Here is a 21,139-nt window from a genome sequence, read left to right as displayed (position 1 = left end):
ATTCGACTACATTCCATTATCCTCGTTTTTCTTTTGTTGATGTTCATCTTATATCTTCCTTTCAAGACTATGTCCATTCCGTTCAACTGCTCTTCCAAGTCCTTTACTGTCTCTGACAGAATTACAATGTCATCGGCTAACCTCACCGTTTTTATTTCTTCTCCATGGACTTTAATACCTACTCCGAATTTTTCTTTTGTTTCCTTTACTGCTTGCTGAATATACAGATTGAATAACATCGGGGAGAGGCTACAACCCTGTCTCACTTCCTTCCCAACCACTGCTTCCCTTTCATACCCCTCGACTCTTATAACTGCCGTCTGGTTTCTGTACAAATTGTAAATAGCCTTTCGCTCCCTGTATTTTACCCCTGTCACCTTCAGAATTTGAAAGAGATTATTCCAGTCAACATTGTCAAAAGCTTTCTCCAAGTCTACAAATGCTAGAAACGTAGGTTTGCCTTTTATTAATCTAGCCTCTAAGATAAGTCGTAAGGTCAGTTTTGCCTCATGTGTTCCCATATTTCTACGGAATCCAATCTGATCTTCCCCGAGGTCGGCTTTTACCAGTTTTTCCATTCGTCTGTACAGCATTCGCGTTAGTATTTTGCAGCCGTGACTTATTAAACTGATAGTTCGGTAATTTTCACATCTGTCAACGCCTGCTTTCTTTGGGATTGGAATTATGATATTCTTCTTGAAGTCTGATGGTATTTCGCCGGTCTCATACATTTTGCTCACCAGATGGTAGAGTTTTGTCAGGACTGGCTCTCCCAAGGCTGTCAGTAGTTCTAATGGAATGTTGTCTACTCCCGGGGCTTGTTTCGACTTAGGTCTTTCAGTGCTTAAACATATGTAACAGATGTATACCAAACACACAGAAGTTATAAAGGTAAGAGCTATCACATCATATCTAAGTCAAATTTATTGTTGCCTCTTATTTCTTCTATTAAACACATCCACGGTCTATTATGTATCTTATTTATTATCATAATCTAGATTGGCAACAAATTTAAATAATTTATGAACGTTATATAAGACCGCAACGTTTCGACGAGTGACGTACTCATCATCTTCTGACGAAGTGTCGGGATTTTTCGGATGCCGTCCTAATTGTATCTGCGGTGTGCCACCCTTTACCCGACTCTGGATGTCTGGGTGCAGACAGGCCGGGGGCCGGGAGGGTAGGGAGGGGGGTAAAATCGCGGAGGGGGAGGGGGGGGGGGGTTGCGGGCACGCCGTTCGCATCTCTGTGAGAGCATTCCGGCCGTGTCTCGCGGGGAGGACGGGGGTGGGCGCGCTCTCGACGAATTGCCACTATCGCTGGACTTCATGCCGCATTCAGTTGGTATCCTTCGTCTCTGTTTACAATATTCCCGTGAATTCGAATTTCAATTGACTCTTTTATGACGCTGTCCCAATAACTGGCGGATTGGCAGAGCACTTTGGTGTTCTCGAAGTTAAATGTGTGGTCTTCCTTGATGCATTGTTTTACTACTGCCATAATCTCCGTCTGTCCCAGCCGCCCGTAACTGACATGTTCCTCGCAGCGTTTAGAAATACATCGCTGCGTTTGCCCAGTGTACTGTTGACCGCATTCGCAGGGGATGCTGTAAATTTCTGGTACGGTGTGTTTAAGTGGGTCTTTCGCAGAGCTAAGCTATTATTTCGTCTTCGGCGGTGGTCGGAAGATGGTTTTTACGTTCGGTTTTTCCAGAAGGTGATGTTCTCGTAGATGCTGTTAAGGTGGTCCAGAAATTCATCCATTATCACCTGTCATGCTCCCAAATCACGTAAGTGTCGTCATCATAGGAGCAGAAGTGCTTGAATTTTGGCGACCAGTTTGGAAGACCGTCCTGTCAAAGTGTTCCATGTCTAAATTTGCGATTCCTGGTGCAAGAGGTGTTCCCAAGGTCACTCCATCTATCTGTTCACAGAACTCTCCAATACACTTAAAGTAGGTGGTCGTTAGCGCATGTTCGGAGAATTTCATTAGTTGAGGCTCTAAACGTTGATTCAACAGAGCCAAGGAGTCTTGTAGAGGTACCTTCGTGAAGACTTAAGTAACGTCGAAAGTCACTAGACTGTCATCTCTTCGTAACTGCGTGTCATTAAGTATCCAGCGACAGCGGCAATTCGTCGATAGTGCGCCCTCCACCGTCGTCCTCGCGAGACAGGACCGGACTACTTTGACAGAGATGCAGACGGTGCTCCTGCTACCCTGACACCGCGACTTGACACCCCGGCCCTCCCACTGGCCTCTCTGTACCCAGTCTCCCGGAGCCAGGTGTATACACGTTTGTACTTTAACATTTTTTTTATTTTTTATTTCTTTTACTTTTATCCTTTTGTAAAAGTCTCAAAGATAAGTGTTAGTAATAAAACTGAATTTGTACTATATAACATGTAAAACCAAAAAATTTACGACCTGCTATATAACAACAGGCAGCAGTTCCTTGCTTGAGAAATAAATAAATAAATAAATATTCTAGGATGGGTTTAATAGAATTGTGTAACCAATCTGTTATATTTTCCCAGTACGCTACCAAGAAACCAAAGTCTGTCACCTGCTTTGTCTACGATTGAGCCTGTGTAAACATTCCATTTCACATACCTACAAATTCTTACACACAGGTAATTGTATTATCTGACCGTCCCCAATCGTGACTCACTGACTATGTAACCACTGGATACTGTTTTTCTGGAATTTGTGAAATGGAGAATTTTAGGTAACTGAGCCAACTACAAAAATACGATTGGTATTCTCTGTCAGGTCTTTAATAGATAACACGAACAGTAAGGGCTCCAACGTACGTTCTTGGGGTATGCCTGAAGTTACGTATACTTCTGTCAAAAACTATCCAACCAAGATATCCTTATTCCAGTCGCAAATTTAATTTTATACTCCGATATCGCATATTACCCTCTTTTCTCTGTAGCTTACACCAATTTTTCTGAGAATTTTGTACATCTTGTACCATTTTAAGTTCTTGGACGTTCTTCCGGCAAAATTATAAAAGTGTGTTAATTTCCTTAAGACTGGCTTCCATTATTAAGTGCGAAGTCAAAAATGCTTCACTTCATCTTATTTTTGTCAGTAAATTTTGGTGTACCGAGTGAAATGCTTTTCGGATAGCCTTGATCAATAGCTGTTGCTCCTTACCGTGAGCTCCTCACCGGTTACTCTCAGTGTCACTCACGTCTCTTCTTATTACTTCGAACAGTGCTGCCCTTGCAGCATGGTAAGCCACAGATCTCCATTTTTCTCTGGTGGTCGTTTACTGAAAAAGAGGTATCTATACTGCTAAGTACCGAGAAGAGGAAGAGAAAACGAGTTGAAATTTCACGGTTTGAGAGGGTACGTGGTTTTCTTGAGTGGTTACAAAAAATGGCTCTGAGCACTATGGGACTTAACTTCAGATTTCATCAGTCCCCTAGACCTTAGAACTACTTAAACCTATTTAACGTAAGAACATCACGTACACCCATGCCCGAAGCAGAATTCGAACCTGCGACCGTAGCGGTCGCGCGGTTCCAGACTGTAGCGGCGATAACCGCTCGGCCACCCCGGCCGGCGAGTGGTTACAAATTTGAGTGAAATTTACAGAGACCTTGGTATTATGATGTTCCACTCAGTAGGGCCTAGAAGCCTACACTGATTCTGTTGCAGGCGTGTCATAAGGCCGCTGTATCTTCTCCTGAGGTAAGCCGGCACGCAGCTGTTGGAACAGTCATTGATGTCCTATATACTGGCCCCGGGACAGAAGCCTGAGCTGGTCCCATTCATGTTCTACCGGGGAGAGATCTGAGGTCCTTGCTGACGATCAGTACCTCAATATCACGCACACAGTTCACAGAGACACTTGAGTATGTTGTGCCGGATCTGACCAATATTCAATAAACTAATAACATAAGGGAACTGATGAGACGGGTATCAGTTTATGCACTTGGGCTACTTATATTCAGGGTCACTCTCCCACTCCCCATACCCGAAGGGAACTGTTGAGAACTGATCAACGTCATCCACCAGAACATCCATCCCCTCTCACCCTCTCCTCTCTTCCCCCTGGATCAATGAGATGAAAACACTCCCTCACTATCTTCATCTTTTGTAACAGGGAGACCTGAGTGGGTGCAGTTCACTCTGGAGCTCGGTGGCAAAGACAGAGAATTATGTTGTATCTGTTTGTTAGTAACAAATTACTTGAATAAATAGTCTTAACGGGTTTGCCGCTGGATCACGTTGTGCAAATTCCACACTATTTCCTCGGAGTTAATGTCCGACATCTTCAGGTGGTTCAACCTTGCTCGTGGCTAGGTGCGACTGACGACGCCAAGCAATCCATTCCCCTCCCCCTTTCTCTCTCGACCAACAAGAAAGAAGCTGCCCCTCCTCCCACAGTCAACCCGTTCTTAATACTAGAATCTATGCATGGGTGACTGTTTTCAGCCAGACACCACTGTCAGCTGAAATGAAGACACGTAATTATAATTAAAATATCCAAACAAAATAAACCCTGCAATATTATTAGTATATGCCACATCAATATAAACCTCATATATATTAACTACAGGAAAATCCAATGTCCACTGCTGTTAATGTAATTTTGTCTAATCCATAGGACTCCAAAGACGCAAACTGAACTCCTATCACACTGCCGTATTAAAGTAATTGTTCCTACAAAAACGTATGTGGGCATTAATGATGAGTGACACCACATATGTATGTATGCTTTAATTGTAGAAAACCAACCCATTACCTCTAACCTACCACATTACGATATTTATACAAATAAATACTGCAGTATTATTAGTCTGTGGCGATGCTGTATGACCTGTAAATGCAGTCCAGCAAGCACACTGACTGTGGATGAGATCTGCCACGGCTTCCAGGCAGAATAGAAAGATATGTAACGTTAACAATACTAGTGTGTGTTTGTTTCTTTGTGTGTGTGTGTGTGTGTGTGTGTGTGTGTGTGTGTGAGAGAGAGAGTATGTGTGTGTGTGTGTGTGTGTGTGTGTTTGTGTGTGTGTGTGTGTGTGTAATGACTCTCAAAGACTCATACATACACTGCTGGCCATTAAAACTGCTACACCAAGAAGAAATGCAGATGATAAACGGGTAGTCATTGGACAAATATATTATACTAGAACTGACATGTGATTACATTTTCACGCAATGTGGGTGCATAGATCCTGAGAAATCAGTATTCAGAACAACCACCTCTGGCCGTAATAACGGCTTGATACGCCTGGGCATTGAGTCAAACAGAGCTTGGTTGGCGTGTACAGGTACAGCCGCCCATGCAGCTTCAACACGATCCAATACCACAGTTCATCAAGAGTAGTGACTGGCTTATTGTGACGAGCCAGTTGCTCGGCCACCATTGACCAGACATTTTCAATTGGTGAGAGATATGGAGAATGTGCTGCTCATTGCAGCAGTCGAACATTTTCTGTATCCAGAAAGGCCCGTACAGGACTTGCAATATGCGGTCGTGCATTATACTGCTCAAATGTAGGGTTTCGCAGGGATCGAATGAAGGGTAGAGCCGGCCGGAATGGCCGTGCGGTTCTATGCGCTACAGTCTGGAAGCGAGGGACCGCTACGGTCGCAGGTTCGAATCCTGCCTCGGGCATGGATGTGTGTGATGTCCTTAGGTTAGTTAGGTTTAATTAGTTCTAAGTTCTAGGCGACTGATGACCTCAGATATTAAGTCGCATAGTGCTCAGAGCCATTTGAACCATTTGAAGGGTAGAGCCACGGGTCTTAACACATCTGAAATGTAACGTCCACTGTTCAAAGTGCCGTCAAGAGGTGACCGAGACGTGTAACTAATGCCACCCCATACCATCACGCCGGGTGATACGCCAGTATGGCGATGACGAATACACGCTTCCAATGTGCGTTCACCGCGATGTCGCCAAACGCGGGTGCGACCATCATGATGCTATAAACAGAACCTGAATTCATCCGAAAACATGACGTTCTGCCATTCGTGCACCCAGTTTCGTCGTTGAGTACACCATTGCAGGAGATCCTGTCTGTGATGCAGCATCAAGGGTAACCGCAGCCATGGTCTCCGAACTGATCGTCTATGCTACTCCAAACGTCGTCGAACTGTTCGTGCAGATGGTTGTTGTCTTGCAAACGTCCCCATCTGTTGACTCAGGGATCCAGACGTGGCTTCACGATCCGTTACAGCCATGCGGATAAAATGTCTGTCATCTCGACTGCTAGTGATACGAGGCCGTTGGGATCCAGCACGGCGTTCCGTATTACCCTTCTGAACCCACCGATTCCATATTCTGCTAACAGTCATTGGATCTCGACCAACGCGAGCAGCAATGTCGCGATACGATAAATCGCAGCCGCGATAGACCACAATCCGACCTTTATCAAACTCGGAAACGTGATGGTACGCATTTCTCCTCCTTACACGAGGCATCACAACAACGTTTCACCAGGCAAGGCCGGTCAACTGCTGTTTCTGTATGAGAAATCGGTTGGCAACTTTCCTCATGTCAGCACGTTGTAGGTGTTGCCACCGGCGCCAACCTTGTGTGACTGCTCTGAAAAGCTAATCATTTGCATATCACAGCATCTTCTTCCTGTCGGTTAAATTTCGCGTCTGTAGGACGTCAAGTTCGTGGTGTAGCAATTTTAATGGCCAGTAGTGTATATACGGAAATAATCCGACGTGTGTTCACCCTCACTACACACAAACTGGGCCTTGGCAGCAGTATAGTAAAAATAACCTGTTTCTAGGCGCAGGTATAAACTCACAGAGGCACGATACCTGTCTCACGACATGATAAAATATGACGTTAGAGAGATTTGCAGAATAAGTGCGCTGTCTGTCAATAAACAGATTCTCTCCAGGACGAACAATTAGCCTACTATCAACGGCATTCAAATACGAACAATACGCATGCAATGATTGCTGTAAGAAAAAGACGACCTGTACATACCCGGTAACAGTAGAATCGTCGCCATTTCTTCTCGACTCTGCCGACCATCACAAGGCTCCAGGTAGGGCAGATGTGTCATTGCAACCGCCTCAAACTGCAGACGTTGATGTCAGCTGCGGAAAAACATCGTAGGTGTCAGAGGATTCCCATCCTGGTGCTCGTTACTCCAATGTCTAGAGGCCGCTCTACGACCAGTAAAGACACAGTAGCTGCAGATTGTCCACACTGCTCATGGCGTCTCTGAATTGCAAGAAGCTGGTTGATAAGATGGACACTGTGTGTCACCTGTTAAAGACGCGTATCAGCCAGTGGAAGCCGTATGAATAAAAATGTTCTTAACATCTCTGAGGACAATACTAGTAATGGAAGCAGAGTTTACTTGCACGATGAGAATTTATTAAGTCGATTGTACTAAGATAAAACGTTCTGAGTCAATATTCAGTAGCTTGTGTCACATTTACTATTGTGATGGGACCATTTAATGTGTGTTTTATGTACACAGTAGTAAATTATGATCGATGTATCACAAAGATTTGTCCATATACTGCTCACTACGATGATAAAAAAGAGTTATGAACAACAAATGTGTTTTATAAAGTCGTTGAGCATGCTTCGTAGTAGTGAATCTTTAGTTGCTTGCGGAAATGCAATAACATGACTCTCACTAAGTAGAGGAAGTCTCCCAAAACCAATAACGTAACACTGGGCTTGTAGCCGGTAGATCCAGGCAACATGCTAGTATTACATGAACTCAAGTAGGACACTATACGCTTCATGTAACATAAGAGAAATTAAGACACATATACACAGACATTTCCTCTTTAGATCCCTTTTATGTGAGTGGCACAAGGTACCATATGGGACATGTCTGCGTGTGTTCCAAAACACAATTAGGAAGAGACGTCATATTCATGTGATCCTCTTATGAACAATAATCGACCTAGAGATCGGACAAGTATTATAAAAAATTATGAACTGTTGTACAAACCTACGTCTGATAGTAAAATACGATTCTGTACAACAATTACAAAATAGTTCTTATGATACTTGTAGCCAACATTCATTCATCCAACTGGATAAGTGTCTCAGATTGATGAGTAAACCCAGTATATTTGTTGTAACACACCATGAAAATCCAAAACATGTTATACATGTAATAAATAATTACAGGTCGACAAGTAATCGTAGATATTTATTTACGACACCACACTGATATTAGCACTGCGTGATGGAAACATATCACCTCTCAGAAGGCTATGTTTCTGCCCAGCCGTAATATTTCACAGTCTTTTTCAATAGCAAATAACGTGGTAAACGAACTGCTTTCAGTCATTTGGCAGAATAACTTTGAATTACACCAACAGATAGTCGATTTCCATATTAAAATTATAGACATTCAATGGATAATTTCATAAGCCTTTGTGGGTTGCGAACGTCTTCTTTCAAAGCAGGGTAATCCATTAACAGTACAGTCCTCCACAATATGTACACAACCAGCAAAAAATGTGATACAATTACACAACTGGCCACTAAAATTGCTACATCAAGAAGAAATGCATATAATAAACGGGTATTCATTGACAAATATATTATACTAGAACTGACATGTGATTGTATTTTCACGCAATTTGGTGCATAGATCCTGAGAAATCAGTACCCAGAACAACCACCTCAGGCCGTAATAACGGCCTTGATACGCCTGGCCATTGAGTCAAACAGAGCTCTGATGGCGCGTACAGGTACAGCTACCCATGCAGCTTCAACATGATACCACAGTTCATCAAGAGTAGTGACTGACGTATTGTGACGAGCCAGTTGCTCGGCCACCATTGACCAGACGTTTTCAATTGATGAGAGATCTGGAGAATATGCTAGCCAGGACAGCAGTCGAACATTTTCTGTATCCAGGAAGGCCCGTACAGGACTTGCAACATGCGGTCGTGCATTATCCTGCTGACATGTAGGGTTTCGCACGGATCGAATGAAGGGTAGAGCCACGGGTCGTAACACGTCTGAAATGTAACGTACACTGTTCAAAGAGCCGTCAATGCGAACAAGAGGTGACCGAGACTTGTAACCAATAGCACCCCATACCATCACGCTGGGTGATACGCCAGTATGGCGATGACGAATACACGCTTCCAATGGGTGTTCACCGCGATATCGCCAAACACGGATGCGACGATCATGATGATGTAAACAGAACCTGGATTCATACGAAAACATCACGTTTTGCCATTCGTGCACCCAGGTTCGTCGTTGAGTACATCATTGCAGGCGTTCGTGTCTGTGATGCAGCGTTAAGGGTAACCGCAGCCATGGTCTCCGAGCTGATAGTCCATGCTGCTGCAATCGTCTTCGAACTGTTCGTGCAGATGGTTGTTGTCTTGCAAACGTCCCCATATGTTTACTCAAGGATCGAGACGAAGCTACACGATCCGTTACAACCATGTTGATAAGATGCCTGTAATCTCGACTGCTAGATGTACGAGGCCGTTGGGATCCAGCCGGCGTTCCGTATTAACCTCCTGAACCCACCGATTCCATATTCTGCTAACGCTCATTGGATCTCGACTAACGCGAGCAGCAAAGTAGCGATACGATAATCCGAAATCGCGATAGGCTACAATCCGACCTTTATCAAAGTCGGAACGTGATGGTACGCATTTCTCCTCCTTACACGAGGCATCGCAAGAATGTTTCACCAGACAACGCCGGTCAACTGCTGCTTATGTATGAGAAATCGGTTGGAAACTTTTCTCATGTTAGCACGTTGTAGGTGTCGCCACCGGCGCTAGCCGTGTGTGAATGCTCTGAAAACCTAATCATTTGCATATCACAGAATCTTCTTTCTGTCGATTAAATTTCGCGTCTGTAGTACGTCATCTTCGTGGTGTAGCAATTTTAATGGCCAATAGTGTAGAAGACGTAAGTGTTCCTAACAGTAAAAAGACTTTATGATTACGTGGGCAACAACGTATCGCCTAGTATTACGTTCCAGTGGACAAAGTTGCAGAACGATCTTACGACTACACATACGAAAATTTTAATAGGTAATGGTCTTCTTCTGCTCGCCACACATTGCCTCCTTTACGTATCAAGAAGGTATAACTTGGTCTATTTCTCTGCCAGCAAGATATTCAGGTGCCCCTGAGATGTTGTTGTTCTTCTCAGATTTACCTTCACTAGAATTTTCCATATTGTTAACAATAAGAAGAAACTTCTGGGTAGGTGCTGTGTCCTATACTGAATTGCTTAAGGTGAATAGACATTCATCCACCCATAGATAGCCCACAGTAGAACTTTCAATATAGCTGTTTGGTAGTTATTGTAATCTATTTCAGGTAAATAATTAAAATTATAGACGTACATAGGACCGTTTTGCAACTGGTGGCCTGGAAAATACGTACATCTACAGAAGTTGGAAGTATTTACCTTAATTCTACGGTTTCTCTTTCGGTTTGGATCCCACATCAGTCTGTCACAGTATCCTAAATTTGTGGGACAAACATTGGAAAGGGTGTTAAACCATAGCAATGTGACCACCAACAGCAAATACCTTTTGCCGAGGATGATTATTTATACCAGTAGCAAAAATCTTTCGGTAAAGATCAGGGTGACAACAGTACCAATCACGTGATCCTCTGGTCATACCTCAACTACATTGCATTGTGTGTGTGTGTGTGTGTGTGTGTGTGTGTGTGTGTGTGTGTGTGTGTGTGTGTGTGGGTGGGTGGGTGTGGGTGTGTACTGTGATGTGGATATCTCAAGGCTATGAGGATGTATGTAGATCTAGCAATTACATGCAACATTCAGAGTGACACTCTTGTTGGCTTTACCAGAATAACAGGGAGCATAAAAAGTGTCAGATTGTAGGTTGGGCTGTCCCACCAGATGGTTTCAGCCACCTATTGGGAAGGGTGTCCCTCCCTGCACACTGGCTCCTTTCTGTGTGGATGTGTGAGAGGTGCGTCTTTGGAGTATTTGTAGAGTACAGTTGGGTGTAAAAGGTCCTTGTATTATCTGGTCCCCCTGCACCAAGGGGAATTTCTGTTTTTGAGGTGCCCATTCAGTGCACGGACAAATAGCAATAGTTCAAGTGACACTGTGCAGAGGTTCTGCACAAACACTGGTGGTCAGGAACTTCAAGTCACCAACTCTCCTCCCATAGGCTGCCAAATGCTGCCAGTAAAAATTTCATGCCTTCGATTTGAGCGCCACCGCATTGGCAGGCGTTTGTGACGTCGACCACGGAAGCAAGCACGACTATGAGAGATATGGCACAATAAATTTTTCTTTGGTGTGGTCAACAGCGGCTTAAGGCCACTGTTGTTTTGTCTGCCTTGTTCAATAATATGAAAAAATCAACCACACATGTTTCAGCCACCGACGATGACTTACTTGGGCTGACTTTCATCTTTGACTGGTGTGGTTGGAATGTTTATCTAACAGTCGGCAGGAGATGGTTGAAGTGGTGACTGTAATAAATATCCACTAATATCAGTATTGCTGACTCCCGTTCTGATCACAAGCGAATTAAATTATTCTTACACGTCTCTCAGGATCCTGACGATGACGTAGTAAACCGCTGAAACTGGTTGCACAATAAAATAAGGTTGAAAATTTTTCTTTAACATCCTCTATAGAATAGCCGAATCCCGCAGCCATCATTAAAAAGATGGACATACAGAGACTTACTTACTTTTGTCGATGTCTCAATACAGATCTTGGTGGCTGGCTTGGTTCGCAGAACATCATCCCTTAATTTCGGAATAGCGGCGGCGTGTAACACAGTCTGGTAAGTTATACTTTCTATTGTATCAATTACGGGCGTTTGGGTTTGAGACATACGCCCTGTAATCTGTGGATCCTGCTAGTCAAATGGGATGTCTCTGGGCAGGAGTTGGTTCACTTATGGTCTATGCAGTGTTGACGTGATCGCAAGTAGCACCCACCGTGCAGCCGCAGGGACTAATTAAAAGTGTGCATTACGTCGTCATTCTTGCATACGATCGCGTAGGTGGGCAAATTATTTGTGCTCGTTATGGTGAGTGCTTCCATAATCAAGTTAGCAGAAGCGGTCGTTGTTTCAAGCGGCGCCATATCGAATACACTTACCGCATATAAGGAAAGCGTAAAGACATCGTCTGCTAAGTCACAACACGGCGAAAGTGTGTGTTGAGTGATTGTGGCATGCGGTCACTCAAGAGGACTGTAACGAAATATCAGAGGAGGACAGGTGCAAAAGTTACTACAGAACTGAATGTTGCATTCGTTAACCCCATCTTCACCAAAGCAACATGAAGAGAGCTCCATAAGCAGGAAATTGTAGGCTAATTGTAATTCCATAGTCACTCATTTTGATGGAAATCCTTGTAACAGGAAAACATGGTGCCGAAGTCATGAGACTTGGTCTATATAGCACTGGAAATAGTAATGTGGTTGGATTTCTTTTACCCTGTTTGCAACTTCTGGCAGAGTTTAGGTCTCAAGAGTGAAACACAGCAGGAGTTCGGTGATGATTTGAGTAGCCACATCGTGGTATTCCATGGACCCGATGGCTACTCTGCAAGGTCTAATTACTGCCAAAGATTATGCGACCATTTTGGCTGATAATGTCCATGCCATGATACATTGTTCGTTCGCCAATCATGATGCTGTGTTGCAAGACGGCAGGGCTCTTGTTCACACAACACGCATCCCCCACGACTGTTTTTCTTTATTTTTTATAGTACAAGTATGAATAGCCGCATCTTCCCTGGCCAGGGGAGTCACCACAACTCAATATTGTTGACCATTTGTGCTCTACTCCGGAGAGAAGCGTGCGTTATCGTTATTCACCTCCATTGGCAGTACGTGAACTGGCCATCATTTTTCAGGAAGAGTGATATAAGATTCCCTTGAGACCCATAGAGAATCTTTATTTATCCCTTCTGAGATGGCCGAAAGCTGTAAAATGAAATGTGCGTGTGGCATTGTTGGCTGGAAGTCCCTTCTGGCACGCACGGTTGCCTGGTGCATGTCGATTTATTTAACACCACTTCGGTGGCTTGCGTGTCGACGATGGTGAAGGTGAGGGGAACACACACACTCAGACCCAAGTGAAGAAAAATCGCCGATCCGGACTGGAATCGAACCCGGACCCCGTGATCGAGAGTCAACAACGCTAACCGCAAAGTGTAGCTACTGACACTAAAAGCTACTTTGGTTACCAATGGTTTTCCTACTCTAGTTTAGGCATGGTAATGTGTTGCGTTTTTGGTGTTTGTATATTTTTGTTCACTCCCTGTATGTAGACACTAAATATGCTCGAATGGGAAGTCGATATAATCTTTTTAATACCAATTGGAGCTGACAAGTTCACGCAAAGCGTAAAGAGAGAGGGGGAAAGTTGTTGTGACATACAACTAGGCACTGAAAATGAGCATAAACCACAAATCAGTTACGACACTACACCAGAGTTTAATAAATCTCACCTCATAGGTCCAATTTGTGCATGGACAGCTGTATATGTCGTCTGTTACCTACACTGCCTAGTGACTTGAGAACATTTATCATGTGTGGTGAATACAGTGGTTTACTATTACGTGGTCTCAGCCGCAGGTAACAACGAAGAATCGTAAAAGCGTCGATTTAAATGGAGTGTTGAAATTCACTTACAAAACCACTACAAATTACGTTTATGATACAGCACGCCTACACAAAAGTCCATGATCTCCCCATCCTAACCGATCTCACCTCAATTCATCACCTTATATTACTACATAGCTAGTACTGGATATTGTCTCATTTAGACACAGAACGACATATTCGATCTGTATCACACAAAAATTATTTGAAGTATTACACAGCTATTTCAATCAAAATGTGACTCATATGTTGCAAACTATGTAACGTCAGTTGCAAAATATTTTGCTGGTTACGGAACACCTTCTTAACAAAGTCAACTCTCTGAGTCGTTTATAACAATTTCGCTAAAAAATAGACATAGGAGGTTAAAATGGCTGTGGGAACTAAAAATGGTTAAAAATGTCTTCTGTGAAATCTAAAAATACGAAATGAAATCAGCTAATGTCTTGTCCTGCCCTCGAACGGTCCTCTATAAGAATAACACCCTGTTGTACGCATTACCGTAAGATGGCAGCACTGTAAGCAGTCTTATGCCTGTCAACGTGCGCGGTCGAACCTGTTTTTTTTTTTTTTTTTTTTTCTTTATTGAATTTCAATTCCCCCCAAAGGGGGCGGGCTGGCAGCAGCTTAGGACGCCGCTCTGCAGCCTACAGATTTTCTGACAAAGAGCAGGAGAATAAATAATAATAAAAAACAGGCGATAAAATCGGGGACTTAGTGAGTAACAAGGTGAAAAGAAAATGGGGAAATTAAAACAAGCAACAGAGGGATGATGAAGCAAATAAAAATACATACGGAGCAGACAGAGAAAACAATAGACAGTTAAAAAAAAAAAACACGGCGACAGTCTGGATTCTGTTCGCAAAGTATATAAAATTCACACCCAGCGACAGCATGGTTTCTGTTCGCAACACAACACTGAATAGGCACTAGAACACAGCACGAAAAAGTCGGCAAAGGTGACACCACAGTCGAGAGCAGGTGGGGGGAAACTGGACAGGAGATGGGAAAACAAAAGGGGGGAAAGGAGAGTAAAAGCGAAGGGGGGGGGGAACCGGGAAAGGAGCTGATGGAGGATGAGGACCCATAAGAGGGGTAGGGGGCAGACGCGACAGGGAGGGGGGTAGGTAGAGGAGGGGAGTACAAAAGGACTGGGGGGGAGAAGGGAGGTAGGGAGAGCCGTAGTGGGGAGGAAACAGGACGGAAGGGGGGGGGGAAGAGGGAGCCCAGGGAAAGGACAGAGGAAAGGAGGGGGAGGGAGGATCAGAGTTGATAGGAAGGATAAATGGAGGGAGAGAGGGCATCATCCGGGAGGGGGAGCTGACGGAAGCCACCTTGGGAAAGGAGATGGAGGGTGTAGAGATGGAGGGTAGGGGGGACACAACGGTGAAGACGTGGCAGGGGGCAAGGATGGGAGAGGAGAGGAGCAACCAGGGGGTGAGGGGGTTCAAGACGGCGGGAGGTGTAGAGGATGCGGATATGTTCGAGGAAGAGGAGCAGATGGGGGAAAGGAATGAGATCATAGAGGATCCGCGTGGGGGACGGGAGGCGGATACGGAAGGCGAGGCGGAGTGCATGACGCTCAAGGATCTGGAGGGACTGATAGAATTTGGGGGGGGGGGGGCAGATATCCAGGCAGGACTGGCATAACAGAGGATGCGACGGATTAAGGATTTGTAGGTGTGGAGGATGGTGGAGGGGTGCAACCCCCATGTCCGGCCAGAGAGGAGTTTGAGGAGGCGGAGGCGGTTGTGGGCTTTGGATTGGATGGATCGGAGATGAGGGATCCAGGTGAGGTGACGGTCAATGGTGAGGCCAAGGTAGGTGAGGGTGGGGGTGAGACGGACAGGACGTGCGCAGACAGTAAGGGAGAAATCCAGGAGCCGGAAGGAGCAAGTGATACGACCTACGATGATTGCCTGGGTCTTGGAAGGATTTAGTTTCAGGAGCCATTGGTTACACCATGCAGAAAAAAGGTCAAGGCGATTCTGGAGAAGGCGTTGGGACCGTTGGAGGGTAGGAGCGAGGGCGAGGAATGCGGTGTCATCAGCATATTGCAAGAGGTGCACTGGAGGGGGGGGGTTGGGGCATATCGGCCGTGTACAGGAGGTAGAGGAGAGGGGAGAGGACAGAGCCCTGGGGCACACCGGCAGAGGGGTAGAAGGTGCAGGAATTGGCATGATGGATGGTAACGTAGGAGGGGCGGCGGGAGAGGAAGGAGGCCACCAGACGGATGTAGTTGATAGGAAGGGCGTAGGTTTGGAGTTTAAACAGGAGACCGGGATGCCAGACACGGTCGTAGGCCTTTTCATGGTCAAGGGAGACAAAAATGGCGGAGCGACGGGAGTTAAGCTGGAGGGAGAGGAGATGAGTGAGGCGGAGGAGTTGGTCATCAGCAGAGAAGGAAGGTCGAAAGCCACATTGGGTGTTTGGGAGGAGGTGGTTTTGGTGGAGGTGGAGATGGATGCGCCAGGAAAGGATGGATTCCAAGAGCTTGCTGAACACTGACGTGAGACAGATAGGACGATAGGAAGAGGCATCAGATGGAGGCTTATTGGGTTTGGAGAACATCAGGATATGGGAGGTTTTCCACAGGTCGGGATAGAAGCCAGTGGCAAGGATGACATTGTAGAGGGCGGCAAGGAGGGAAAGGAAGGAGGGAGGGCAGTGTTTGAGGTGGCGGTAGGTAACGCAGTCGTGGCCGGGAGCAGTGTTGCGTTTAGTGCGGAGTGTGAGGCTGATGTCCTGTGTAGTGATGGGAGTGTTAAGTGCAGATGCTGGGGTGTGGCCCAAGTACTGGAAGCTAGGAGCAAGGGGAGGAACAGAGGTATCCGTACGGTCCACGACATCAGGGAAGAGGGAATAATCAAAGTGGGGATCATCTGGGATGGAAAAAACATCAGAGAGGTGGGAGGCAAAGTGGTTGGCCTTACTGAGGTTGTCAGGAAAGGGACGGTCATTAAGGAGGAGAGGGTACTGGGGGGTGGGGCGGTTCCCAGTAAGGCGGTGTAAAGCAGACCAATACTTGGAAGAGTTGATGGGGAGCGTGGTGTTGAGGTGTGTACATGTCTGGCGCCAGGCTCGGCGTTTCTTCGCAACAAGCAGGTTGCGGATGTGTCGCTGTAATTGCCGGTGGCGGGTAAGTGTATCCCGGTCACGAGTGCGGAGAAAAGAGCGGTAGAGGCGGCGGGACTCCCGAAGGAGAAGGACGGCCTGTGGAGGCAGGGCAGGGCGGTGAGGGTGGATGGCTTTGGTGGGGATATGGGTGGCGACGGCGTCAGACAAGGTCTGGTGCAGGAAGGCGGCAGTGCGAGAGATGTCATCAGGAGACTGGAGGGTAAGGTCGTGGCTGTCAACCTGGGTGTGAATGGAATCCCGGTAGGCATCCCAGTTGGCACGGGAGTAATCATGGACAAGTGTAGGAGAGACGTCAGGGCGAGGAGTGTGGCGGGGATGGCGACCGTTAGAGATAGTGAGGAGGACAGGAGCATGGTCACTGCCAAGGAGGTCAAGGACATCCGCGGTGATGCGCCCAAGAAGGTTGGGAGAGGCAAGGACTACATCAGGAGTGGTGTTGGATTCGGGCCGGGTGTGCTGGGGCAGGGGAACCAGGTCTCCCTGGAGAGTGGTGAGAAACTGATGCCACCGCCGGAGGTCGGCAGGATCACGGCTGTGGATATTGAGGTCGGCGGCAATCACGTAGGTGGAGAAGGTGCGGTCAATGTGGGCCAGGAAATCGTACGGGATGGGGGTTCGAGGGCGGACATAAATGGTGGCACAGGTGATGGTAAGGGCGGGGAAGAAGAGGCTGAGGGTGAGATGCTCGGCAGGATTGTTAAGGAGAGGTTGGGGCCGGACTGGGAGGTGCTTGAGGTGGCCTATAGCAACTCCGCCACGTGCCAGAGGGTACGGGTTATCGGTGCGATGTAGGGTGTAAGGGGCAGTGGAGACGGAGATACGGGGCTGAAGGAAGGTTTCATTGAGGACGAAGGCATCCACGCGGTGCTGACGTAGGGTGTGGAGGAAGAGGAGTTTGTGGGTGGGCAGGGAGCGAATGTTGTGGTACAGGATACGGTACGGTTGTTGTACCATGGGAGTGGAGAGTTAGACGAGGGTGGTGAGGGGTCGAACCTGTGTGTGCAGTTCTAATATACAGCGCAACATCCCACCAGTTTGGTTGGGAAGGGTCATAGTCTGTTACGGTCTCAACCCTCAACCCCCTCCACACCAACTCCGCCCATCCCAAAGTAACTTCCTTGTGATCACCCCACTTCTCATGTGTCACAGAGGTCTACGATAATAATAACCATAAAATTTAATGCAATATTCTAATAAAAACTGTTTGTATCTGTGCCCAGTACATCGCTTTAGCATAATTTGCGGTAAATTTCAGTTCAGAGAAATACTACGGCTTGAAATGTTTCATACGAAAATTTGAGAATTATAGTTGTCATGCAACTGATTTAGGAACTATAAAAGCAACAAACTCTCTAAATTTTGTCAATGTCACGATTTAGACAACATAAAATTATAGAATAAGCTCACCACCATCAGTATGTCACTACCAGTGAGGAACCGATGTGCAATGTAACCACTAATCAAATCCAACACAAGCGCAAGAAACACACTACACCAAGAGAGGACATTTAAGGATTCTAAATTGGAGGCAAGTTCAGGTGGTCAACAAAAACATGAAAACACCGAAAACATCACATAACCATGACTAATACGGTGTAAGAAAACTGCATTCAAAACAGCTTCCAGTCGTCCTGGAATGGATCGGTAGAGATCCTGTATGGTTTTCAAGGGGACCTTCTTGCGAAGTAGTACAGGTAACGATTATGGAGGTGGATAGTGATCACGCAACCTTCTCTCTGAGGCAGACAACAAATGCCCAGTAATACTGAGATCTGGTGCTCGTGGTGGCCAGAAGAGACGCGACCATTCATCCTCGTCCCACAAAAACGTTGCGTGTTGTGTAAACGAGGGACCTGACGTCTTCCAACACGGGATCGGCACTGGGCAACAACCAATGTACCATGGCATGAATCTTATCAACCAAAATGGTCACATTATCTTTGATAGTAATGTCAGTTTGCAGAGGAAGCATGGGGCTCGCGGAAAACCACGATGTAGCTACTCAATTCTTCACTGAAACCCTGCCATGTTTCACTCTTGGAACTTTAACTCAGCCAGAAGCTGGAAACACTGTAAAACAAGACTTATCTGATTACATAAATTTTCCTTTGCTCAATAGGGCAAGGTTCATGTCTTCGACACCACGTTTTCCTGTTATGAGCATTTGCATCACTTATGAGTGGAGTCCCTGCTTCTGGAGCTACCCTCGTGTCGTTTTCGTGCTAACAGTGTCCGCGAGTGCGACATTCAGCTCTGCAGTGCCTTTTTCAGCTCTCATTCCCTTATTTTTCGTCACAATCCTCTTCAATCGCCGTCTATTAAGATCACTCAACACCTTCGTTCGCATAGTGACTTAGCGTATTATATTTTTCGGCTTTCCCTGTCACAGTATAAATCTTTGATACGATACCTCAACGTCGGCTACCGTGGTTACGGAAACATCCATCAAGCGTCCACCAACAACTTGTCACGTTCGAACTAACTTAGCCCCGACACAATGCACTCGCAACTACACAGATCACTGTTCTGATCGCGATTGACGCTTGGAATGTATTGAGGATATTTCAAAGGTGTAGGTCGTGGTCACAAGCAACAGAGCTACCGGCGGGCATGGCTGAACCGCATTTACGTTGAACTGTACATTTTTCGCGGTATTTTCCTATTTTTGTCCAACCACCGTACATGTGATGAAAAGTGGTACTCCTAGGGAAATGGTGGGAGTTAAAAAATACGCTAATGCGAAATGAAAATAATTTAGAACCAGGTTATGCCTATAGTTTCATCGTGGTTACTGTGAACAAATTTCGAATGGAAGTATGTAATAGTCTCGTAATTAAAAAAGAAATAATGTCATAAAATGCTAGAAAGCATTGCTGTGACTGAGAGAAGTTGGTCTTGAATTTACACATACTTATCATAGAAGACGATTCCGATCTTCACATTTTCCATAGCAACTGAAAATGTGAGCATGGGGCAATATTCTACATGTGAATGTCGAAATGGCAGATATTGAGATAACCGATGTCGGTATAGAAAAGAAGCTACAATCGCGTAGCAGCGGAAAGACGTCAGGACCAGATGGGGTACCTATAAGATTCTACAAAGATTATGCGAAAGAACTAGCTCTCTAGATCGCTGGAGCAACGATGGGTACCTAGCGACTGGAAGAAAAGCACACATCATTTACATTTTCAAGAAGGAACTTAGGATAGATGTACATAATTAGAGGCCTGTATCGTTGACGTCAATCTGTTGTAGAATTGTGGAACATGTTTCACGCTCAAGAATTACGACGTTCTTGGACAAAGGAAATCTTCTTTGTAAAAATAAACAAAGATTCCGCAAACAGAAACTCATATCGCTCTGTTCCTCCATGAGATCCATAGCGCTGTGGCCAACGATCCTCACGTGGATGCCGTGTTACTTGACTTTAGGGAGGTCTTTGACGCCGTCTCGTACTCAAGTTTAGTAAGAAGACTAGGAGCTTACGAATATAGGACCAGATTTGCGACTGGATTCAAGACTTCTTTGCAGATATAATTCAGCACGTCGCCCTTAACGGAACAAAATCGACAGATGTAAACGTAATTTTCTGAGTACCCAAGGGAAGTGTGATAGGATCGTCGTTGTTTGCATTTTATATAAATGATTTAATAGAAAGCATCGGATCCTAAGACTGTCCGCAGACGATGCAGTTGTCTATAAGAAAGTAGCAACTACAGGAGACGGTACTGATTTGCAGAATGAACTGTAGATGCTTGATGAATTTGTGCGGACTCTGGCAACTGATCCTGAACGTAAATAAATTTGAAATATTGCCCATACATAAGAAGAGAAAGCCACTACTTTATGACTACATTGATCATGAGAAAGTGCTGGACACAGTACCTACCGTAAAATATCTAGGAGGAACTATCCAGTACGACCTTAAGGGGAATGACTACATAAAAGAAATATTAGGAAAAGCTGATTCCAGAATGAAATTCACAGGAAAAATCTAAGGAAACCATGCAAGAATGTTCGACCGATTCTTGAGTATTGTTCACTAATCTGGGACCGTTATCAGGTATGAATGGTAGAAGACATAGAGAAGATCCAGCGGACAACAGCATGTTTCGTCAAGGGCTCTGTTAGTAGTTACAAAGATGCTCAACAAACACAGTGGCAGACGTTACGACACAGGCGTTGTGCATCACGGACAGGTTTACAGTTGAAAGTTCAAATGAGTACTTTCCAGGAATAGTCGGACAACGCATTACTTCCACCCACTTACATCTCACGAATTGATCACGACGAGAAAATTCGAGATATCAAGAGTTATTACACAGGCTTACCGGCAGTCATTCTCAACACGCGCCATTCGCGACTGGAACAGGGAAGCGGGGATTAGTTAGTTGTAC

The sequence above is a fragment of the Schistocerca serialis genome, chromosome 8, assembly GCF_023864345.2.
Source record: "Schistocerca serialis cubense isolate TAMUIC-IGC-003099 chromosome 8, iqSchSeri2.2, whole genome shotgun sequence".
NCBI classification, from domain to species: domain Eukaryota; kingdom Metazoa; phylum Arthropoda; class Insecta; order Orthoptera; family Acrididae; genus Schistocerca; species Schistocerca serialis.
The sequence above is the reverse complement of the archived record's forward strand: the minus strand, read 5'-3'. Positions refer to the sequence as shown.